Source organism: Ursus americanus, chromosome 29 (genome assembly GCF_024610735.1).
Source record: "Ursus americanus isolate L20-20 chromosome 29, mUrsAme1.1.p, whole genome shotgun sequence".
NCBI lineage: Eukaryota > Metazoa > Chordata > Mammalia > Carnivora > Ursidae > Ursus > Ursus americanus.
Genome location: NC_142155.1, coordinates 15,013,512 through 15,039,660, shown reverse-complemented (window position 1 = coordinate 15,039,660; position 26,149 = coordinate 15,013,512). Strand labels below are relative to the sequence as shown.

The window sequence follows — 26,149 nt, the reverse complement described above, 5'->3', positions numbered from 1 at the left end:
TTTATCAGTTATCTTCTCAAACGTCTGAAACTTTTCCTTGCTATCACATTGAGAACATGACTGTTTTAATACATCATTTATTTTGACATGACATAATTTGGCAGTGCTTTTGGTTCTTTGGAAAGAAATCTTTCTAAAATTGTAACATTATTAATTCTCTTAACTTGTGCATCAATCTCACTTGGATGACATATTGACAAGGGAAATGCTCTGAGGACATGGGGATAATAGAAGTATCTCTGGAAGAGACACAATGCCTGACTCTGGCACCCATAATTCTAAGATAGTCCACAAGATTTCTACTTCCCAGTGAACAGACCTGTCTAATTCCTTCCCTTTGAGTAACAGTGGGACATATGAATACCACGGAATATTTCCATTATTTTGCAGATGTAACTAATTTCCCAATTAGTTGACTTTAAGTTATCAAAGGGGAAAAGGCACCTAGATGGCTCAGTAGGTTAAGCTTGAGACTCTTTATCCCTCCCCCTCTGTCCCTCTCCCAGGGCTCTTTCTCTTTCAAATAAATAAATAAAATCTTTTTTAAAAAGTTATCAAAAGGGAAATTATCATGGGTGAGCCTAAGCTAATGACCTGAGCCCTTTACAATAAGTTCTAGATTCAGAAACAGAAAAAGTCATAAAAGTTCATAGCTGCAGAAACTCCTTCTTTGTTGGCCTCAAAGAATCAAGCTTCCATGTTACGGAGATCACATGACATGGAATGGCAGGTGTCCTCAGTTACACACCTGTAAGAAACCAAATTCTGACAACCAATGAGTTTAGAAGAAGAACCCGAGTATCACATTAGATTGCAGACCCATCCAATGCCTCAAATTTAGCCTAATGAGACCCTCAGCAGAGGACCACCTAATTTGTGAAAGAAATCAAATACATATCCTGAAGAACAGAGTTTTATTGAGTTACTGTAGTTTTCTATTAACTTTGCTCTTGTCAGTCACAGGAGGAAAGACTGCTAAAGGAGGTCTCAGATTTTGTTTTTTTCCACAAAATACCTCCATTCAAATACTCTGGATCTGTTCTTTCCAGATTTATGTATCTACTTTTTAACTGTGTTACCTTGGGACTAAACAAGAAGAAATTATTTTTAAGTGTGTTAAAGAATCTCTGGGGGTCACTGACCTTGCCCTCAGCTGAATTTAAAACCCTAAGATGCTAATTTGCTTTTTAAAAAGAATTCTCTGAAGTTAGAAACAGCCCAACTAGAGGTATAATACTTGATATCGATTGTGGAATTTACCTAAATTATTGGCATACAATTGTTCATAATATTCCTTCAGAAACTCATAATTTCTTCTTGCTATGTATCTCACTTTAGCTTACCTTTCCAGAGTACTCTGTGTACTTTCCTTTATATACACCCATTGTCAAATAATTATAAATGTAACAACTATAATGTACATTTTAATCAAATTTCAATTATTTTTTATCAGTTACTTGATCTATGTAAAATTTGGATTTAGTTTATTTTTTGATCCTAAGACAATATTATAAAAATGGCTCTGTTGTCTATAAGAATATTCTCCCCTTTTCTGAAACACTGTCACATTTTTAAAAAAAATTTTTTTACCAAGTTTCTCTACTTGTGGTAACTGCCAATTTTGTGAACTATTGCTGGCATTCTCTGTCTTACAGAGAAGAGAGAGATGGTAAAAGTAAAATGAGTTATGAGTTTGAAATGAGTTATTTCTTGGTTCAGTGAATACATGTGTACTATTTAGAGCAGAAGATACAATCAGAGTCAACAGAATGCCACTGAATAAAGCATAATTTACTTTATTCTTCCGTAACAAGGTCTGGGATAGAAATGCTCACAGTGCCCATTTCTTCACTTGGTAGAGACGTAAAGTATATTGGAGACAGCTTAGAACAAAATGAAAACATGCATTTCTGCTGATTTAATAAAAATAGTTTGGAAATTCTATTTAAGGTCTACAATTTTAATCTACATCATAAAAGAATTGAAACTAAATAAAATTGCAATGAGTCTATGAGTTGTTTGTTTCTCTTTCTTAATATTTTGACTTAATTAATCTAATGAAGTCCAATTTAGTTTTTTTTTTTTTTAAGTTTGGTGCTTTGGAATACTGTTTTAAAAGTTTAGCCAATGCTGAATTCACAAAGATATTCTCATATGTTGTCTCAAAGCTTTATTGTTTTAACCTTCACATTTATATTTATATTCTTTTGAATTTTGTATGTGATACAGAGAAAAAATTCATTATTATTTTTATAAATACATATATCCAATAGACCCAGGGCAGTTTGATGTCAAGTCTACGTGTTTACACTTTAGGGTATAACGTTTTCATTAATCATGTGACTGTAAATTTGTGGATTTATTTCGGAACATTCCATTCTGTATCATTTGTCCCTTTTCTATACTTGTATTCTTCTCCCACTCTTCTATACAGATAGCTCCTGGTTTTTTAAAGTTTGCATTACATCACCTTTATGAAAGACCTTAGCAATCTGTTTTTGCTAAATGAAAGAAATCCAAAGAGGATTTTCACTTTCACGAAAAAAGCTGAAAAGCAAAAAGGGGTCAGTGTTTGTTTTGCAGTGAGCCGTTATGGAGGCAGGGCGCACCCAGAACAGAGTGGCCCCGCCAAGCTCCTTCCCCTGAGCTACACTCAGCATCTCAGCAGCAACCCTAGCTTTGAACTGTGTCCATGAGCGTCTGTGCTTCATCTCCATTTACTGCGTGCATCCTTTAGCAACATGTGTCCTAAAATATCAGAAAAGCCTAAGAGAAGTTGTTTTGGGGGTCTGGGACTGCTCAAAAATTAATGATAATTGCTTCTTTGCTATTTTGGCTTACGAAAGGTTTCATAGGAACAGCCTACTTTCAGATGGTAGGGGATACCTATATGTTTATAATTCCATCTTACATACTTTTCTACTCCCTGAATAACCTTGCTCAGTTTTTTTCCTCCTTGTTGGTTGTATTTATTTTCATTTTTAGTGCAGTTTTGCTGGGGAAAAAATCTTACAATTTTTCTTGCAGAGAAATTTCTTCTTTATAAATCTTGTAGAGAATATTTTTATACAGACATTACTTTCAGATTTTTTAGTGAATTTAAACTTTCAGATTGACAGTTGTTTTCACTCAATCTTTTAAAGTATTTTTCTGTGATATTCTGCTTTTATTCTTTACTGTGAGTGATTCATTTTCAGTTTGCTGCTTGCTCCTTTGAAGCTAAGCTGTGGACCCACCAATGCCAACTGCTTTTAATATATTCTCACAACATTTCACTTTCAGGATTTTTACTATCTCATGCCCACATTTGCTTTTTTGTATCTCCCTGAGAGAGATTGAGAGTAGTCATCCCGAATTGCCCTTACCCTTCTTTGCTTGAAGGTAGAGGTTCCACATCAGGAGAGGCAAGTTGAGAAAACCAAGGGCCACTGTCTCTGCCCAGTACCCTACTTGTAACACATGATGTCACTTGAGAGAAGTGGGCCATTCCCTTATCCCCAACTCCAAAGCAGTGGTTTGCTCAGGGGGAGATGTAGATCTTAAGAAGAGAGAGATCAGTAGCTGTCCCTAAGTGGACTGACTTTATTTCATACAAGGAAATGAAAGTCTAAGGTCATCGTTGAAAGCAATGGGGATTTTGGTTATAAGCAATTTAGAGGCAGATAGCTCCATGATAGTAAAAAGTGAAAATATAGACGAACTAGAATTTTAGCAGAGAGAATCAGGCAGCTAAGAAGAGTCCTCCTGGGGGTCAGAACAAGGCTCGAAGACAGGCCTCAAAGACTACACATGCAAAAATTAATTGGGTCAGACTATTTATGTTTCAGGACTTTGTCAAAGCAGTAATCAAAAAGAGCAATTAGCTGGCAATTTGAGGGCTAAGAACTGAGTGTAATGTCAATAGAAGCAAATCAGCTAAAAGCTTTAACAGATCAGATCAGGGAAAGAGGACATCAAAGAGAACCTTGCAAAAACCAACACCATATCATATGATAATTGTCTTTCTTTGCTTGACTTATTTCACTTAGCATTATCTCCTCCAGTGCCATCCATGTTGCAGCAAATGTTGAGAAATCATTCTTTCTGATAGCTGAGTAATATTCCATTGTATATATGGACCACAACTTCTTAATCCAGTCATCTGTTGAAGGGCATCTTGGTTCCTTCCACGATTTAGCTATTGTGGACAATGCTGCTATGAACATTGGGGTGCATATGGCCCTTCTCTTCACTATGTCTGTATCTTTGGGGTAAATACCCAGTAGTGCAATGGCTGGGTCATAGGGTAGCTCAATTTTTAACTTTTTAAGGGGCCTCCACACTGTTTTCCAGAGTGGCTGTACCAACTTGCATTCCCACCAACAATGTAGGAGGGATCCCCTTTCTCCACATCCTCTCCAGCAATTGTTGTTTCTTGCCTTGTCAATTTTTGCCATTCTAACTGGCGTAAGGTGGTATCTTAGTGTGGTTTTGATTTGAATTTCCCTGATGGCTAATGATTTTGAACATTTTTTCATGTGTCTGTTAGCCATTTGTATGTCATCATTGGAAAAGTGAAATAAGTCAAGCAGAGAAAGACAATTATCAGATGATTTCTCTCATCTATGGAACATAAGAACTAAGAAGATCGGTAGGGGAAGAAAGGGATAAAGAAAGGGGGGTAATCAGAAGGGGGAATGAAGCATGAGAGACTATGGGCTCTGAGAAACAACCTAGGGCTTCGGGGGGGAGGAGGGTGGGGGAATGGGATAGACTGGTGATGGGTAGTAAGGAGGGCACATATTGCATGGTGCACTGGGTGTTATATGCAACTAATGAATCATCGAACTTCACATCAGAAACCAGGGATGTACTGTATGGTGACTAACATAATATAATAAAAAAAATAAAAAAAAAAACCACCATGCTATACTGATTGTGACAATACATTAGAATGCACCCTGGAAAGTGCTAGGAGAGGCTGAACATTTCAGCAGAAATAGACTTCACTGAAAGAGTCATCTCATCAATAAGCAAATGTCATAAAGAGCAGCAAGAAGCTTCAGAGGAGGGTGGGGATTAGTATACAGAATTACTAAAAGTTATTCTCTGAAATGAAAAAAGTCACACATGCAAGGAAAAAAATAAAAGTATGCAACAAAAACTGCTTCTGAGAGAACTCAAATGCCAGAATACACAGTTATTATAAAGAACTAAGGGACATGTGTTTACAGCAGTAAGGAATATATATCAACTATGTCTTATAATATAGAGACTACCAGTAAAGAAATTTTAAAAATTGTAAAAAAAAAAAGTAGAAATTCTGGAGTTTAAAAATTTAATAGTCAAGATATATGCATTTGATTCTTTCTGCCCATGGATGGCACTGAGTAAGCTCATTAATGTCTTCCCTCTTACCACCATTATGTCTAAGGCAGAGTTTCCCAAAGAGCTTGAGCAGTTGCAGGAGCTCTTCATCAGAAGCTTGAATTCTGAAACAACCAATGAGAGTCTGAGCAATAGAGAATGCTCCCAGACTGTGTGGTAATGAGAGATCCAAACACTTAAGAGGTTTTGGGTTTGTCAGTATACCACTGTGGAGGAGGTGGATGAAGCCATGAATTAAGGCCACACAGGGTGGATGGAAGAGTTATGACACCACAAAGGGCCATCTCAAGAGAAGATTCTCAAAGACCTGGTGCCCACTTAACTGAAAAAGATTTTTGTTGGTGGCATTAAAAAAGACACTAAAGAACATCTTCTAAGAGATTAGTATATTATGGAAAAATTGAAGCAATTGAAATCATGACTGATGGAGGCAGTGGCAAGAAGACAGGCTTTGCTTTTGTAACATTTGATGACAACTCTGTAGACAAGATTGTCATTCAAAAATACCATACTGTGAATGACCACAACTGTGAAGTAAGGAAAGCCCTATCTAAGCAAGAGATGGCTAGTCCTTCATCCAAAGAGGTTGACGTGGTTCTGGAAACTTTGGTGGTCATTGAGGTGGTTTTGGTGGGAATGACAGCTTTGGTCATGGAGGAAACTTCAGTGGGCAGGGCGACTCTGGTGGCTGTTGAGGTGGTGGCAGATATAGTGGCAGCGGAGATGGCTATAATGAATTTGGTAATGATGGAAGTAATTTTGGTGGTGGTGGAAGCTATAATGATTTTGGCAATTACAATAATCGATATTCAAATTTTGGGCACATGAAAGCAGAAATTTTGGAGGGAGGAGCTCTGGCCTCTATGGTGGTAGAGGACAATACTTTGCCAAAGCATGAAACCAAGATGGCTATGGCAGTTCCAGCAGCAGCAGTAGCAATGGCAGCAGAAGAAGGTTTTAATTACTGCCAGGAAACAAAGCTTAGCAGGAGAGAAGAGCCAGAGAAGAAGTGACAGGGAAGCTACAGGTTACAATAGATTTGTGAACTTAACCAAGCAAAGTGGTGGCGGGGCCTAGCTGTTACAAAGAAGACATGTTTTAGACAATACTCATGTGTATGGGCAAAAAAACTCAAGGACTGTATTTGTGACTAATTGTATAACAGTTATTTTAATTTCTATTCTTTGGAAAGTGCAAAGCATTCCAACAAAGGGTTTTAATGTAGTTTAGTTTAGTTTTGTTTTGGTTTTGGTTTTGGGTTTTTTTTGCACCCATGCTATTGATTGCTCAATGTAACAGGCTGATCATGACACTGAATAAATGTGTCTTTAAAAAAAAAAGTTTAATAGTCAAGAGGAAAAATTCACTGTATAGGCTCAATAGTAGATTTGAACTGGAGGAGAAAAATGTTGACATTTATTAGCGATTATGCAATCTCTAAGAATTCTAAGAAAGAGAAAGAAATAAAGTAAATAAAGAGAACTTCATAGAGGTATGGGACATCACTAAATATACCAGTATATGCCTAATGGGAGTATCAGAAAGAGATATTCAGAATATTCAGAAGAATATTTGAAGCTACGATGGCTTAAAATTAATTTGATGAAAAATAATGTCTGCATACAAAAGGCTCAATTAAATGCTAAGTAAGCGTAAATTTGATGAAAGAAGTAGAGTTGTAAATCAAAAACTATAAATAATTGTTGAAAGAGATTAAAAAGACAACTAAATTGAATGACAATTTATGTTATGGATTAGGAGATTGCTTTCATACTAATAAAATGATGATATTCTCTAATCTAACCTGGAGATTCAATGTAATCCCTATCAAAATCCCAGATAGTTTTTGGTTTTGCTTTTTTTTTTTTTTTTTAGAAATTATCGATTTACTGAAACTAGTATGGAAATTCAAGGGACACAATATAGTCAAAATAATCTTGAAAAAAAGGAGAATAAACTTGGAGGATTCACATTTCCTGATTTCAAAACTTTGTACAAAGCTATGGTAATCAAACCAGTGGGGCAATGGTACTGGGCTAGACTTATGGGTCTGTGAAATAAAATTGAGACTGTAGAAATAAACCCTAAAGCCTATGATCAATTGATTATCAACAAGAATATTATACTGTCAGGACACATCTGGATTATTGTTTTCAATTTAGGCATATCAATATTAATGGTCATAAGTGTCCAGATTGCTTCTGGGGCAGGGAACATGTATCCAGAGAAAGATCATGAAGCATCTGGAAACCTAATTATATAAAACAACTGTAGAAGGTGAAGTTGTGAAGTTTGGCCTAAAGAAGAAAATATATAAAAGTTTTGTGAGAGCTTTCTTTAAATATAAGAAAGTTCACTGGATTTTATCTTTAATTGCATGTAAAAGTAAAAGTAGGGCAAGCAAGCGTCCATTTGAAAAGATACATTTCAAGCTTAAAAAGTGTTACAAGATGAAATTCACTGTTTATCAGCAGAATGTTCAGGAAGAGTCTGATTGACAAGCTGCCATGGGTACTATAGAAGACATACTTATATAAAATGAAAGTCTACACTAAGTCTTCATGTTCCTTCCTAGTATGAATGTCAATGACTTTATCATTCGAGTGTCTTTTTAAAGCTATATCTTTATTGGTAAATAAGAACTTTGAACTAGAGTGTTATAAAGCTAGACAATTATGAGGAAGAATGTGTTTATTTGCCCTTTCAATTTAGTAGGATATTATTTGATAGGTTATGAAGTAAGTAATAAAAAAGTTGGACTTGACCACACATTCATATACTTTGCAATATATATATATATTTTTCACACACTCATATGCATTATTCCATTTCCAGTCAAATGATTAACATCATATTAATAAAATCTTAATCTTTAGCTAGTTTTCCAGCATTGCTCTGAGACAATTTTGATCTTTGCATGTTTTGAAAAGAGGTGATAGTTACCTGATACATAGGACTTCCTTTAATAAATAACAATCTTTTGCGTACTAAATAATTCCCTGGAAAAAAACACTTGCCAATAGCATTCCCAACTGACAATAGCGAGTTCAGTCAATTCATTTTCCAGATAGGAATTGCCATTAAAAATAGTCAATGGTAAGCTCAGTCATTAATTTAAGGAAAACTCGAAGATTAAAAGCATTTATTTATCCTGCTTTCTTTTATGATTTTTTTCCTTAGATAATTTCCCTTTTAATTTTCTTCACAGATTAGGCTTCTCTGAATGATATCTAAATTATAAATGTTACTTAATAAATTTTGGTCTTATGCCAAAACCCAATGAATATACAATTAGAGCAAAACATTCTTTGGAAGGGAACCTATGTGTTCCATTTTTTGCTTTGTTTTGTTGCACTGATTTTAGAGGAAAAAAAAAAAACCCAAACCAGACGGCATGAGAGAAAAATGGAAGATGACAAACGACTACTTATCTCCCATCTCCTTAGATAGATACATCCTACTGATCCTAATTATGGCATAAAACAATTATTTGTGATGAGAGAAAGTTTTTGTTTTGATAGCCTAAACTGTTTGAAATGAAGTAGGAATGTGTCTTGTCATATCAAGACTTGTGCTTGACTGCAAATGTTTATTTGAATACATGCTCCAACAACTCCCCTACCACCACCAGCATGGGAGTTAGCAAGAAAAAAGAAGAAAAAATTATTTTAACTCGATTCCCCTAAGCTACTTACATAGAACAATCCAATTAAATGCTGTTAATTCAAGGTCCATAATATATTAATAAATTATATTAATATTAATCTAATATATTAGATGTGTCAGACAAAGAAGGAGGTATCAATACCAATCACCCTTCTCTTTAATCCTCAACTGTGACAGTCTCCTTCGGGAAGAATGTGGGCAGTGACAGATGTTATGTTTAAGGTTCTTTGAATACGGCTTGAATGGCACTTGGATCCTTATAAAGTTATTTGTTTACAAGGAGAAAGTCAAAGTGGCACATTGGGATTCAGTGAGTTAGAGAAAGAAACAGGATAATGAGTTGTATTAAAGGGTTACAAAATCTCAAGAAAAGCACATGCTTCTGGGCTAAGGATATTTCACATTTTACTTAGGCAATATAGAAGAAATTTTATTTCCTAGGAGATATAGATACAAAGTGTTACTCTGCTGCTTTTTATTTATGTATTCAAAACAACGTAACACACATCACCACACTAATTATACTGTATCAACACATTGCCTGTGAGATATATTTCTTCTTTCATGTATTTAAGGTTTAGTTTTTGTCTGAAAACCTAAATAGTGGATCTGGCTTTCAGGAAGGGTGATGTGTATTTAACATTTCTTGTAAACTTTCATAGAGGAAAATTACTTGATGGTTATTAAGCCCAACCCCAATAGTCCTATCTTATTTGAGGCAGATTTAGTGGAAAGGTCCACTATGTTTTTTTATGGCATGAAGTAGCAAATTGGAGCAATTTTGGGGAAACTTGATTAGTAGAAACTTTGCCAGTATTACAGGATCCTTTATTTGAAATGATGTAAAATGTACATCTCACTGAGACTTACCTGGGAACTATCATTTGCAATGCAACTGTTAACTTTATTCTGATGGGGAGAGAATAAATTAAGGGTAGAGCTTAAGCCCCAAATTCTTGAGGCAAATATAGCTTGGTCCTAATTCCTACAGCGTTCATTTCGATGGTAGGACCTTCCCCCCCCTCCCAAGTTGGTTACATTGGGAGCAAAAGCTTAGTTCCCTTTGATTCGCTGCTTTATCTCACTGATGAGAATAAAGATTAGTAAGATTGCAAACCAAATTTTGTGCTTATATTACTAATGATTAATTTGCTTTTGTTACAGCTTGTTTTCCTATTCAAGTTACAGGACTTGAATACCAGAAATGAACTAGTCCTTCTTTATATCTGACATGATTTAAGAAATATCCTCTAGTGTAGATTTCCTGGCATTGTCCATGAACCAGATCAGATGACCGTGGGAGACAGAGGTTTGCATGGGTATTTAGTAAAAATAAAATAAAACAGAACAAAGAAATAAACCACTAAAGGAGATTACATGACTTCAGTGTATCTTAAATAAATAACATGCATTCAAATATAAAATCTTAACTAAATACTTAAACCAAAAGAAATAATTACATAAAAATGGAACCCATTTTCTACATGGGTTTATAATGGTTGTTCCTTTTCTGGCCTGTCTTTCTCTCCGGACCCTTTCTCCCATCTAAGCCTTAATACATTTAGTCACTTTACCAAATGCATACATGCTGGTATAGTCAAATGGTAAAGAAGATAAATATATTCAATGAACTTAAGAAATAAGACATAAATTATGCATTAGTCCATTAAACATGTAGTGAGAATTAGGTTAGAACAGGCTCATGAGGGGCTTTGTCTATGAAGAGATAGGGAGAATTCTTTCAGGAGCCATTAAAGGGATACAAGAGTTCCATATAAAAAAATTTTTTTAAAAAGCAGAGCATTATAGAGTAACTGAACAAAATCTGATATGACCATAACAAGAGGAGCAAGAAGGAACATGAGCAATGAGGCTGGATGGTAACTGAGTCTAGATAAGCCAAGGACTTGTAACGGTATATCTGATTGTAAGGGAAAAATAAGACTAAGTACTTTGAATTAGTTGGAGATGTATTACTTATAATTGTAACATGACCAGCCTTCATTTTTCAGTGTTAGTAAAAAGTAAAATATTATCCAGCTAACTTTATGTAATGTATTGATTTGTATTTAATTTGATTTATTCTCTGTTTCCATCTATTTATTCACTGTCTTTTCATCCAACATACATTTCAACATGAATAAAGTCTGGTGAATTTGAAGTAGCCTACAAACTGAGTTAAGAAGGAACTTCGGTTTATGTCAAATAGATCACATCTAAGTCTCTAAAACTAATTATTCGAAATGCAAGTTCCAGGAAATGATGTTCAAGGATTCATGATCAATAATAAACAAAAATTATTCAAATATTTTAAAAACAATTTTTGAAAGTGAAATTCACATAACATAAAATAAACCATTTCAAGGAAACAATTCACTGGCATTTGGTACATTCACGCTGATGTGCAACCACAACTTGTATCTAGAGCCAAAACATTTCCATCACTCCAAAGCAAAATCCATTAACTATTGAGTCACTACTCTCCATCCTCTGGTAACCACCAATGTACATCCTATCTCCATGTATTTATCTATTCTGGATATTTCATATGAATGGAATCATGGGGTCTCTTGTGACTATCTTTTGCACTTAGCATAATGTTTTGGAGGCTCATCCACATTGTAGCATGTATCAATATTTCATTCATTAGCAAGGCTAAATAACATTCAACTGTATGCATATAGCATAACTTGCTTACCCATTCGTCCATTGGCGGAATTTTGGGCTATTGTGAATAGTGCTGCTATGAACATGCCTGGACATGTACTTTTACTTGTTGAATTTTAATCTTTTTGTAGTAAATGCCTGGGAATAGAATTGCAGGGTCATATGATAATTCTATGCTCAACTATTTGAGGAACCATCAAATTGTTTTCTAGAATGGCTGAACCATTCTTGCATTCCCACCAGTGACGTATGAGGACCAATTTCTTTACATCTGCATCAACAGTAATTGTTTCCCTTTTTAAAAAATGTATTGTAGCCACGCTAGTGGATGTGAAGCTATATATAATTACAGTTTTGATTTGGATTTCCTTAATGACTTATGATGAGATAGTTTTACTTCTTCCTTTCCAATGTGAATGACTTTTATTTTTTTACTTGCCAAATTGTTCTAAAAACTAATGCATATATCTTAACCATAATCTTTTACACTAGGCAACTGCAGGACTTACTTCACCTTACAGTGGTTTCGAACAATGCTTGCCACTTTTCCACCGTGAGAGAGTTCCGAGCTAAGCAAAAGGTGTTGAACGCTTTGCATCAGTCCTTTATACATCCTCCAGAAGAGCTAGAAAGGGCAGATAAGATATACTCTGCTTCCTTCAAGACCAAGGACCATGTTCCCACACTGAGAATGCAGGCTGTCACCTTCAAGAGTGCTGCTGAGCGGGCAGAGGCTGCGGAAAGAGGACGTTAAAATGCTACCATTTCTTATCATTTTTTAGTTGCATCTTCCTTTATTCAGCATTTGCTTGTTTTTTGTGAAGTTTTGCCTTTTTTCAAAGTTAGAACAATGTTGTTTTTGGCAGTTTCTGCTTGTTTTTTCCATGTTTCTATAGAGGGATGGGCATTTGGAGCTACAAACTCTACCATTTTGCTGATGGTACTCTCTCCAAATCTTTTTACTTGTCCTCTATCTCTTTGTGTGTATATTTCTGTGTGTGTATGTATAAATGTCATTCCATATTTAATGTAAGAATTTAATTTCCTTTTCTAGACTTGGCTGAAATCGTTTATCAATACAACTTCTAACATTTTCTTCTATACCATATCACCTTCGGAAGCTAACTAAGGTGCAGATACTACACTTCGGAGGTTAATAATAAAAAACATTAAATAAATAAATAATAACAAAAAATATTGGGACGTACTTTGTTCAAGTGGGTAACTATCATAGAATTTGTTCTTTCCATTGTATGACTCTCAAAATTTACCAATGTGTAAAGACCTTCAGATGTTTAAAATATTTAAAGTCACCCAAACTGGAAAAATTCTTTGGTCAATAAACTGTGGGACAATGTCCAATTACAGCTATATTTTATCTTAAGAAAGTTCTCCAAAATATATGTATAAAACACATATATATATAGATATAGATATATATACACACACACACATATATATATATGTATATATGGGTTGAATGTTCTGCTCAGAATTTACATTACTTTGAAAATTTGACTTCCCTTTACTGTAAACAATTATGGTAAAAATGAATATCTATTAACATTATTCTCCTTTTTTTCACCTAAAAACAAATGCAAAGTACAGATTTTATGTTCCTGAGAAATACATATAGGTGGGATATAGATTGAAATTTTAAAATATTCAATTAAAATACAAAATGTACTTCAGATTTTATTCTATATTACTTTTTTCCTAAAACATTTGATAAGTTTAAAGCATTTATTTAACTAATCTGTCATTAATGATCATAGATTATTGTAAATGACTCTTGACAAAATATCACACAGTTTAAGTTACATTGGCATTTAAAATTTCCGGGGAGGTCCAAATCAATTTGATAAAATTATTTTGTACTGACATTTCTAATGGTAAATGGTTAATCTGAAGCTCATGACATATTTGATTAAACTAAAATTGCATATAAATAGCCCTTTCAAACTGTAATGACTCATTAAAACTTGTGCATTGAAATAAAAGAATGGAGGTCTACTATAGGCTATAGAAGGGATTAAAAACACTTTCTTTTAAAAGAAAATAGATGATTTTTAATTAGAATAAATGTAAGAATAACACATCAAATATATTCTATCATTTACAGAAATGGCTGAGGTCCCCAAAATGAAGCTTCAGTTAATTAAGTTAATTAAGTCAAAGCTTTAACGGATGTAGAAAATGTTAGCAAGAATAGAGAAAAAATAATGTGGAATGACCTGTTTTATCAGTAAAAGAAGACTTCTGTAATAAATGTCTACAAGTAAGTGGTACTTTAATTGTTCTAAAGGTAGAGCCCTCAGATCAGGGGATCAAAAAAAAAAAAAAAAACACAACCCTATATTTAATTTGATGAGGTGTCCAGTACTCACAGCATAGGATCAAAAAAAGTCTCTATATTTAATTTAATGAGGCGGTTACTTTCATTCTCATTATTCTTCATGCAATTTAGGGTCTTCTGTCTATGGAAAAATGAAAAAAAATGTTAAATATAAAACTACGTATGCCCATCTGGTTTGAAAAATTATGGATATATGTTAGTTAAGATTCCATATGTTTATGCATTTATTTCTCAATAATTCAACAATTAAAAATCTAGTTTAATAACTGTTCAAATACTATGTATCTTTTCTCTTACCTCATGTCCATAAAACTTTTAATAAGTTTTGTTACAGAACAAACTAGTTTATATGTTAATTGCAAATGTTAGTAAAAGTAGATAAATGAAAAAAATTTTAAATTGTAGTTTTAAAATGAAATAAAATAATTTAGTTAATTCCAATATCCAAACATGAACACCATTAATAGTTTGATATATAATCTTCATATTTTAACTTTGTACTTACATACATTTCTAAAAATAAATGCAAATATGTTTATGTAGATAAATATGTACAATGTTCAAATCCATACATAGAAAAAATCCTTTATAAACTGTATTTTTTTAATGAAATCATTGAAGGCCCACTTTTCATTCAATGATAGATAGATTATACCCATCTTTGTCAATGTGATTTTGGGGATCATAGAGACATGTGTTCTTGTCATGGTTCGGCTCCTTACGAGCTCCATAATATAGGTAAGTTCAATATAGGTGTTGTAAGAATCAAATGAGATCATGCGTAAAAGTACTTCAGACCATACATATTCTCCCCATAATGTTTACCCTTCTCTTCCTCCTTGACCTTTTCCTCCTTGACCTTTTCCTCCTTGACCTTTTCCTCCTTGACCTTTTCCTTTCTTGGCCTTTTCCCTTTTTCCTTTTGACTTTTTTCCTTTCTTCTTCTTCAAGAAATCTAAACATTCCCAGTTGTTTATTCATCCTTATTTCATCAAACTAATTCTAATCTGATATTCATTATTTTGTTTGTATGCTATGTATTTAAAAAACTTGGAAGGCCTTTAACGTATGTGATGGAAAGATTAATAACATAGTAACAATCTCTTTTTTTAAGATCTAGTAGAAATTCCCCAGAACATTGTCTTAACCTAATGTTACAAAGTTTATTTTGAGGTAGATTTTTTTTCATTTTAGTTATTAGATTTTCCACTTTTGAGTTTACTTGAATAATTTGCATTTCATAGTTATTTGTTCAAAAGTTAGCACAGACATTCTCTTGATCCTTCCTCATGAATTCAGTCTCTTGCGTATATAAAATGAGAATCTTCCTATTAGTTATGGATACCCAGTATTTGGATTCTCTGTTCTTCTTGCAAGAACACTATAGTAAAAGAGCACGAATCCATTTTTTGATATTGGACTGTTATATAGCTTTTAAGACTCATTTCCCCCCTGCCCTTTTTTGCTCCAAATTTGAGCTGATGATAAGAATGTTCTAAAAATCTCTCCTTCGGTGTCTCCAGGAGACTCAAACCATGCTGCTCATGAGAACCCTAAATCTGGCCTCCCATCTAACCACCATAAAAACCTCAAACCAACTTTCACTTATTGCTGTTTCTCAGGATATTTTCAGATTAATTTAAGACACATGCCTGTTCTCCCACAAAACCTCATTATGTTAGTAGTAACTTTTCATGTAGTAGTAAACTTTTTCATGCCATTGTGTGTGTGTGTGTGTGTGTGTGTGTGTGTGTGTATGCACGTGCGCTCACATGGGGGACCATCAGTCTTAGCATTCAAACCACTTGGGGGTGGAGTCCAGCCTATTTCATCAGGATAGCAAAAATGAATGCAAATGTGAGAGTACTCTTATGAATAACCTTTTAATTAATCATAAATAGCTTTAAAATAATTAATAAATTGATTAAAATCTCTTCAAAATTAAGTTCACTCCAGTGTTTAGACACCTATGTTAATTTTACTGGCTATTTTATGAGATAAAGAGGATAGCGTGTTCACATTTTTGCTGTTATACAACTAAATAAAATCCCATCACTCAATTTTGTTCTCATTCCATTTTTTTCCTCTAATGGTAGATGCTGAGTCTGCATAATTTCAAGACTATTTTTCTTTTCTTTTCAAAATTATCCACCTTCCTTGTGTAAATCAATTTCACTAGCTCTCATCCTTCTAGACCTTTATCTCTAGTCAGCCTAAAGACAAAGGAACATCTGAATATGATGCTTAAAAAAAAACATGGGCTAACTAAAATGCAAATCTCTTTATATATAAGATTGTGTCTAAAAGAAATAATAAAATATAAATAATATTATTGTAGTACTTCTGCTATTTGCATACACAAAATCATTTTCATGTTTATTTTTTTTTTTTCTTTCTCATGAGTGGTTAATAGAAAACAAACTAGTTGGGACACACAACTCTTGAAGTGTCTGTTAAGACACTTTTTTTCAACTCAGATTTTTTTCCATACTGAGAATAAGGAACTTATGCTGCCCATGGCACTCTCCCTACCTCAGCTGGTTATCACGGAAAGTTGGGGTTTGAGCATGTCTTTGGCATAAACACAAGAGCATTCAATATCCAGAAGGGCCTGAGAGAACAAGTATTGTGAATTTAGGGTACCCTCATGTACTTGCTTCAGCCTCAGAATCAAGACCTTCCTTGATATCCCTGACTATCCCATAAAGGTAAAGCATTTGAAGAATTTGCCATTCACTTCAACTTTTCCCTCCAGAACTTCTGTCTTTTAGACAAAGAAACCATGTATTTCTGGACCTTCTTTTTCATATGACCAAAATGTCTTATATGCCTTTTTTCATCTCATACAAGCACCAGACCTAGAGTCATAAAAAGAATGTGCATTTGAGTTGCCCATATCTGCCATGTGGAAATCACTAACTAATAAGGAAACATATACAGAGAAATACAGAATCAAAAACTGAGAGAGCAAAAATCAAATACCATGCCATCATTTGAAACTCTTCATTCAGCTGTGTTCAAACCTGTCTAACACTAAATGTATCAGTCAGATATTGCTGAAAAAATGCCTTGGCTTGTAGTTAAATTGTTTTCTCAGCAGAATTAAAGTCTTAAATATATCTTTTATGTTTTAAGGACAGTTTCTTTCCCATACAGCAGAAATTCTATTTTTATGTAAGTCAGTCATATATCTTTAGAGAACATGTGTTGAATTAATTACATATTTTGTGCTTTAAAATATGATGTGAGGTTTTTAAAATTATGATAAAAACATTTGGAGTTTTGTTAATTTGTGTATAATATATTAATCTTTATTTTCCTATTTCACTAATAAATATTGCGACAACTAATTACATCATTGTCATTCATTCAAAATTTATTAGTTGAACATTTTTTTTATCAAAGTGTCAAGTGATGAAAATACAAACATGATTAAACAACTAAGTGTAACACATCACTTTACTTTTATGTTTAAAAAGTCCACATGTAATAGTGGTCTCCAAAAAATTTCAGGTAAAAGTTGAAGTGGCTTCTCTATGTATAATTTCACCTAGATGAAATTGAGAGTCAAATGACTTCTTACAGAAAAAGGTCAAGTTTATTTATTTATTTATTTATTTTTAAGATTTTTTTTTAAAGGTTTTATTTATTTATTTGACAGAGAGAGAGACAGCCAGCGAGAGAGGGAACACAAGCAGGGGGAGTGGGAGAGGAAGAAGCAGGCTCCCAGCAGAGCAGGGAACCGGACGTGGGGCTCGATCCCAGAATGCCGGGATCACGCCCTGAGCCAAAGGCAGATGCTTAATGACTGAACCACCCAGGCGCCCCTATTTTTAAGATTTTATTTATTTATTTATTTGAGAGAGTGAGAGAGAGCACAAGCGAGTAGGGGGACAGCAGAGGGAGGAGGGAAAAGCAGGCTCCCTGCTGAGTGGGGTTTAATATCTGGGACTACCAGGATTATGACCTGAGCTGTAGGCAAACACTTAACCAACTAACCTACCCAGGCACCCCTTGGGTTTATATAAATACAGTGTTACTAGTATTTCTATCTTTTAATAATTTCTACAGCTGTAATACATCAACTTACTCTTAGTCAAGTAGGAGCCACTGCTTTATGCATCACTCAGAAAAAGAAAAGCCAGATAAAACAAAATAAAAGAACCCAAGGATCATAAGATGCCAAGTGTAAGGAATTAGGTGCTTAAAAACATTTCATGGCATCAAATAAATGTCCAGGGTGAGAAGGCTTTGTTGGTAACTTCTAGCACACATTTAAAGAAGAATTAACACCAATTCTTTTCAAACTCTTCAAAGAAATAGAAGATGAGAAAACATTTCCAAACTAATTCCTGGAGTTCCCCGTTAAGCCAGATAAAGACATTACAACAAAATAAAATCACAGACCAATCTGCCTTATGAATATAGATGTAGAAATTCTAAATAAAATACTAGCAAAACCATCCTACAGCACAAGGAAATGATTATACACCATTAACGAGTGGGATTTATCCCAGCAAGCAATGGTGGTTCAACATAAACAAATCAATCAATGTAATATTAATAGAAGGGGGAAAAATACATGATTATCTCAGTTGATGTGAAAAAGGTGTGTGACAAATCCAAATACTTTTTCATGATAAAAACAGAAAACTAGGAACAGAAAGGAAATTCACTGACACAACAAAAGACATTTATGAAAAACCCATAGCTAACATCATACTCAAGTGGAAGACTGAAACTTTCCCTACTAAAATAAAAAAACAAGAAAAGAATGTCCACTTTCATGCTTTCAACATTGTACTGGAAGTTTTAGCCAGAACAATTAGGCTAGAAAAAGTAATAACAGACACCCCGATTGGAAAAGAAGTAAAACTATCTGCAAATGATATATCACTATATAGAGATTTTCACCAAAAAAATGGACAAGAATGCTTCTGGAACTAATAACAAATTTAACAAAGTTGCAGAGTACAAGATCAACACTCAAAGTTCTGTTTCTATATACTAGCAATGAATATATAGAAAAGAAATTAAAAATTTTTATTTATGATAGCATCCAAAAGAATAAAACACTTAAGAATAAATTTGACGAAGGAGGTGAAGGGCTTGTACACTGAAAACTACAAAACAATGGTTAAAGAAGATCTAAATACATTGAAAGGATGACTTAACATCGTTATGATGTCAATACTACCCAAAATAATCTACACATTCAATGCAATCCCTATTATATTCCAAAACTTTTATTTGCAGCAATGAAAAAACCAATCCTCAAATTCATGTAGAACTGAAAGGGACCTCAAATAACCAAATCAATTTTGAAAAAAAAAGTTGGAAGATTTACATTTCCTAATTTCAAACACACTCCCAATCTACTTAACAAAAGAACATGGTATTGGCATAAGGCTAGATCAATGGGATAGAATTGAGAATTCAGAAATAAACACATGCATCTGTGGCCTGCTGATTTCTAATAAGTGTTCCAAGCTCAAACAATGGAGAAAGAACAGTCTCTTCAACAAATGGTATTGGGAGAACTGAATTTCCATGCGAAAGAATGCTGTTGATATCCACCTAACACCATACACAAAAATTAACTCAAAATAGATCAATGGTGTAGACATAAAAGCTAAATCTAATGTAGGAGTAAATCTTGGTGACTCAGATTTGGCAATGAATTTTTAGATATGATACCAAAAACAAATGGAAGAAAAAAAATAGATAAATTGGACTCTATCAAAATACAAACTTTTTGATATCAAAAGACATTATTAAGAAAGGGAAAAGACAACTTCCAGAATGGTAGAAAATATTTGCAAATCATATATTTAATAATGGTTTACTATCTAGGATATATTAATATTATTAATAAATACTATTACTAAAAAAAGGACTCCTACAATTCAAAAGAAGACAAACCTTATTTAAAAATGAGCAAATAATTTAAACAGCTATTCCTACAAAAATCACAAATGGTCAGTAATCACTTGAAAAGATATTTAATAGCATTATGAGTTACCACTTATACCTACTAGGATGACTATTAAATAAAATTTAAAAAAAAAAACAGAAAACAACAAGTGTTGGTGAGGTTCTGGACAAATTGTAACCCTTGTACTGTTAATGAAAATAGTACAGGCCCTGTGGAAAACAGTTTGATGCTTCCTCTGAAAGCTAAATATTGAATTATCATATGACCCAGTTGTTCCATTACTGGGCATATACCCAACGTAATTGAAGTCAGAAATCCAAGTAAATATTTGTATATCAGTGTTCATTGTAGCATTATTTACAATAGTCAAAAGATAAAAACAATACAAAATTCATTAACAGATGAATGAATAAACACAGTGTGGTACTATGCACGCAATGAAATATTATTTATCCATAAAAAATTCTTTTAAGGATGACCCTGAAAACATTATGCTAAGATAAATAAGCCAGAAACAAAAAGATTAATGTGATTCCACTTACATGAAATATTAGAAAGGTAAATTCCTAGAGACAGAAAATAGATTAGAGATTGCCAGCAGCAGAGGGAATGAGGAGTCATTGTTTACCGGTCATGGAGTTTTCTTCTCTCTTTTTTTTGGCGGGGGGGAATGTCAAGATCTTTTATTTCCTGATTTTATGTATGTATGTATGTATGTATTTAAGATTTTATTTATTTATTTGACAGAGAGAGAGAGCATGAGCAAGGGAGAGGAGCAAGGGGTGAGGGAGAAGTAGGCACCCCACTGAGCAGGGAGCCAGATGCAGGACTTGATCCCAGGATCCTGGGATCATGACCTGAGCCGAAGGCAGATATTTAACTGACTGAGCCACCCAGGCGCCCCTATTTCCTGACTTTAAAAACTGTCACCATCATGGACCTCCTAGGTTCTTCTGTACCTTTGTCCCAGTGGTTCTTGGCAGTAGCTCCACACAGCTCTTCTCCTGCTCCTGCCTCTGACCCTTCTGGTTGCTTACCCATCAGCCTGAGTTTGACAGATCAATTTGCTTTGTCCCTCCAGCCTGTGGGGGTAAGAACTGGACTTTTCTGACTGGTGAAGTGTTCCTCATCAGTTAGTATTCAAGCTTAGTCTATTACTTTTTAATTCTGCTTGCTCTTGGCTTTTGTGGCTTTGGCGTCCAGCATGTCCTGGGCACCAGTGAACTGTTTTAGAGAATCAAGCATGAAGATTCCAGGCAACACCAGCCACAGGATGGTCATGAAGACAAAGTAAAACCAGAAGTAAATGGGTAGCCCAGCTCCCCATGCAAGAATCTGTCCTGGTGCTCTGTCAGGAAATAGAGCACATCCCTATAGATCTGATCCACAGAGGCCACAAGCTATAGACAAAGCAGAGGGTCTGCTGGAGAAAGGTGATCACCACCCATAGGCAAGCTGTGATGGTCTCCATGCATTTTGTGAAATTGTCTCTCAGGTTGTATCAGCTGTCTCTTGTGGCATAGGTTTTCCAGAGTTGGGGCAAGAAAGCTTGGTCTTGGTGCTCCTGAGTGGCTCAGTCAGTTAAGCATCTGCCTTCAGCTCAGGTCATGTTCCTGGGATCCTGAGATCGAGCCCCACTTTGGCCTCCCTGCTTAGCAGGAAGCCAGATTCTCCCCTTTTGTTCCCTCTGCTTGTGCTGTCTCATTGTCTCTGTCAAATAAATAAATTAAATTAAAAAAAAGAAAGCTTGGTATCCAAGAAAGTCTTTGTAGTAGAGGCTGAACCAGACTTCAATCACCATGTAAATACATGTAAACCACCCACATACTGCAAACCAGCACATGGACGGTTGCTACCAAGTCCCCAGGGGGACAACAACAGTATAACCTGATAACAACCATGTGGTTGCAACTAAGACCCCAGAGATGGAGAATAGGCCAACCAGGAGATGCCAAGTGGGACAGTCACCAGGCACAAAGATGTCCAGCCTCAGGTGCCAAGGCCAGTATGGGTGCAAGGGGCTGGTGTCGGTGGTCATGTCTTTGTAGGGTGATGGCTGCAAGAAAGAGGAAAATGGGGTCATGGAGCTTCTGTTTGAGGTAATAGAAAAGGTTATAAAGATAGTGGTAATGACTGCATCTGAAATAGATTGTGAATATAATTAATGTCACTTAGTTGTATGCTAAAAATGACTAATATTATTAGATAGATGGTGATGATGAACATGATAGGTAGGTAGGTAGGTAGGTAGGTAGGTAGATGGCAGTACTATAAGTAAAATTAATCAAGAAAGTTGGAAGGTTGGGGAAAAAATGCTCATGGAAAACCATGGCTGCTGTCAGGAAATTAAAAGGCTACAGTAAACCCTGAAAACTGGGTTTGATAATCAGTGGTAACTTCAGTACTGACCTGGGTGACACACTTGAGAAATCCTGCAATTTAATGTAAACTTTACACCTGTATTATGCAAAGAAAACCATCCTGGTATGGCCAGTGGGGGGGGGGGAACTCTTCACACCATCTTCTGCATTCTAATATTGTACCAGAATTCTATGGGAAAGAGAGTCTAGAAATTAAGTTATCAAATTTTTCTCCTATTCTACAGATGGAATTGCAAGGAGCTATAGTTGATTTCAAGATGATAACAAAACAGTGAGATAGTCCATGAGCTTGTCAACTCAACATCCAAATTTATTTTTCCAATTAGATTTAATTTGGAAGTAAAAATAATAGCAACTGTATTACTTCCTAACATGATAGTTTCTTTGTTTAATGATGGTTCTCATCGCTTCTCCGAAAAGGAGACCAAAAACTCATTTGTCCTTTGCCATTTGCTTCCTCTTCTAGATCAACCACAACCTGCCCTTTGATAACCTATAACCTAAAGATTAAATTAGAAAGTTAACTAACACCATGAACACCTTTTATAAAATAATAAGAAACAGGCAAGAAGAAAAAAATGTACTATTGGTAATTTTTATTTATTTATTTATTTTTTTTTGAGAGAGAGAAAGATACAGTATTCCACATTCAATGTAGAGTCCGACATGGGGCTTGATCCTATGACCCTCAAATCATGACCTGAGCTGAAATCAAGAGCTGGGCATTTAACCCACTGAGCCACCCAGGTGACCCATTGGTTAATTTTTTAAAAAGATTTATCTATTTATTTGAGAGAGAGAGAGCATGAGCAGGGGGAGGGCCAGAGGGAGAGGGTGAGAGAGAATCTCAGGCAGACTCCCCAGTGAGCCCCATTCTGTGCTCAATCCCAGGACCCTCTGATCATGACCTAAGCCGAAACCAAGAGGCAGGCACTCAACCGACTGAGCCACGTAGGTGCCCCTGATTAATATTTTTTAAACATCTACATAACAAAGCAAAATGATATAATTATAGACATTATGGTGCACCTGGGTGACCCAGTCAGTTGAGAGTTCGACTCTTGATTTCGGCTCAGGTCATGATCTCAAGGTCCTGGGATAGGACCCATTCAGCGGAGAATCTGCTTGAGGATTCTCTCTCCCTTTCCTCCTGGTCCTCCCCACCTTTCATGCGCTCTCTCTTGCTCTAAAATAAACAAATAAATAATCTTTAAACAAAATTCTCTCTCTCCCTCTCTCTCTGCCTCTCCCTCCAACTCACACACTCTCTCTAAAAATTAAAAAATTATAAGCATTATGATTCTCATTTCATAGGTAGTTGGAAGTCAATGTTTATTACCTCCTTCTTTCACTACTCACCGTGGGTTCACTTTGCTCTGAGCTAACACGTCAGCAAGTACCTCATCTAGACATTGTGACTTACCTTTTGGGGTGATTCAAACACTCATTACTGGAGTTTTAGAGTTCTTACTAATCCAGCCCAAATTGAGTTTTATTTGTTTTCTTTCAGCTTTTACCCCTGGAGATATTAAGAATAACCCTTCCCCAACCAGAGAATTCAATGGTTTCTTAATATATGCCTCCCTACCATTTACCACCGACCCAATTTACTATTGATAACAGGGTTACCCTGGAGAGTTACTTTGAAGAATTAATGAAAGAAGATCCCAATATACCCAGTGGAAGTCTTCACTACTGATTAATAGAAATGTGGTTGCCTGTTCTGGAGAAGGCATTCTTCTTTTTAGAATTAAGACCCCTAAGCAATCAAAGTGCAAGCTTTAGTAATAGGAGGAAATACATACAGACACACACACTCACACACATAATTTCTTAGAAATACTAGAGAAAGGAACCACTTCCTTTTTCAACCCTTGTTTCCTTGACCCATGTGTGCTGGCTCATGGAGAAACAACACAACAACACTACAGATCGATTGTATCAGAATATATTCCACATCTTGTGGAACAGAACTCTAACCTTCTCTAGCCAATGCCATAGCTGATTCTTCACTAGAACATTTTACCAGTCTTATCTGGCCAATCAGTTCTTGGTGATCATATACATGGATGGGGCAGTGAGTATCATAAGTTTTTTTCCCACTTTCTCACTTCTTTCATTGTAAATGTGTTACATGGTCAGAAATAATGCTATTTGGCATATAAAGATGGTGAATATGGTATTAATAATTTCATATATGGTTGTGCAAGCCCAATAATTACTGGTGGAAAAGGCAATCAATGCATAGACAGACTAATTATCCTTCCCAGTGAGGACAAAGCATCAACTCTGCATCTTTAAGATAATCAATCTGCTACTAGGTGGCTGGCCAGTCCCTCCGGAAATGGTCATCAACACTGGAAAGATTGATTTGGTGAGGTGAAGCCCATATGCTCAAGCTCATGCGTAAACTGCATCTTTCTTGAGGCCATTGAGCAATCAGTGGGATGGCTGGGGAAGAATTATTAATAGAAAGGGTTATTTCGTGCATGTGATTATTGAAAACCTCTTCTGCTACTTGGGTGAGGATTCTCATAAAATACAAGCACATACTCACTGGTTCATTCATGAGACTCTATTCACATGATTCTTCTTCATAGCACCTCATCAGTAATCTTTCCATTTGTTTCTTCCAAGTGGTTCATCATGAAGTCAAACCACTAGCAACTGTTTAGGAATAAGTTCCTCTAGCTATTTCTCTGGGCAAATTTGACAGGCAGACTCCCTGCTAAAAACCTATTGATTAGAGTCTTTCCCTTTCTCAGTGTTCTTCAGGACCACCCATGACGTGGGACACAAAGTTGTCACAGTCAATTTTTATCTGGTGTCAAATATTGAATATAAGCAACTATAAATCAAACCACATTTTTCTTCTCATCAATTCTTCACAGGAAAAGTGTGTGTTTGCGTGTGCGTCTGTGCTCATGCACAGGCATGTGGGCATGTACACGAACAAATGTGGGGTTTTTTCCTCTAAGTTTTAGATTTGAGAACTTTGGTCTAGAGTAACACAAATTAGGTAGGTTTCCAAAGCATGAAAACAGTGCCCAAGACTCTACGTAAGATTACAAATATGAGAGACAATGGACTCTGGGAAACAAACTGAGGGCTTCAGAGGGGAGGGGGGTGGGGAATGGGATAGACCGGTGATGGGTAGTAAGGAGGGCACGTATTGCATGGTGCATTGGGTGTTATACGCAACTAATGAATCATCGAACTTTACATCAGAAACCAGGGATGTACTGTATGGTGACTGACATAATATAATAAAAAATCATTAAAAAAAAACCCACCAACCATCAAAATCAGATATTTACAAAAACCAGCATATTTTTATAGACAAATATGATGTTTCTGATTTAAGTTTATAAATCTGAATATGGAATCATGTTTAATTTAAAAACTGAAAACACAGCGTTAAATAAGAATAAATGAAATGATATTTTTAATGTTAAAAAAAAAAACAAATATGTGGGTAGACAAATAGATACAGATTCCACCTCCTGAGAATGAGGGGAAGTGTTACATCTGGCTGAAGCTGGAAACATACATCTTACTCCCTTTCTTTACCTTATTTAGAAAAAAAGAAAAGAAAAAGAAAAGCAATTGCTTTCATCTATTTAATCCTGTCTATGTTTGTTAGAGTAAAACCCGCAGAACTAAAGGAGTCCAATTTAGCAGTTTCCGTGTTACCTCACGGTTTAGGGTAGATTGTATAATGTAAAATTCCTACTGAAAATAATGTTGTGATAAGTCATTTCTTTTCAAGCGAAGGTG

The 26,149-nt window shown here is 35.1% G+C and overlaps 2 pseudogenes; one reads left to right on the top strand and one right to left on the bottom strand.

Annotated features, from left to right (window-relative positions):
- The first annotated feature begins 5,404 nt into the window (after window positions 1-5,404).
- Window positions 5,405-6,368, top strand: LOC123797411 (heterogeneous nuclear ribonucleoprotein A1-like; annotated as a pseudogene).
- A 14,784-nt stretch (window positions 6,369-21,152) lies between these two features.
- On the bottom strand, window positions 21,153-22,029 carry LOC123797419 (3-beta-hydroxysteroid-Delta(8),Delta(7)-isomerase-like; annotated as a pseudogene).
- Between the last annotated feature and the right edge of the window lie 4,120 nt (window positions 22,030-26,149).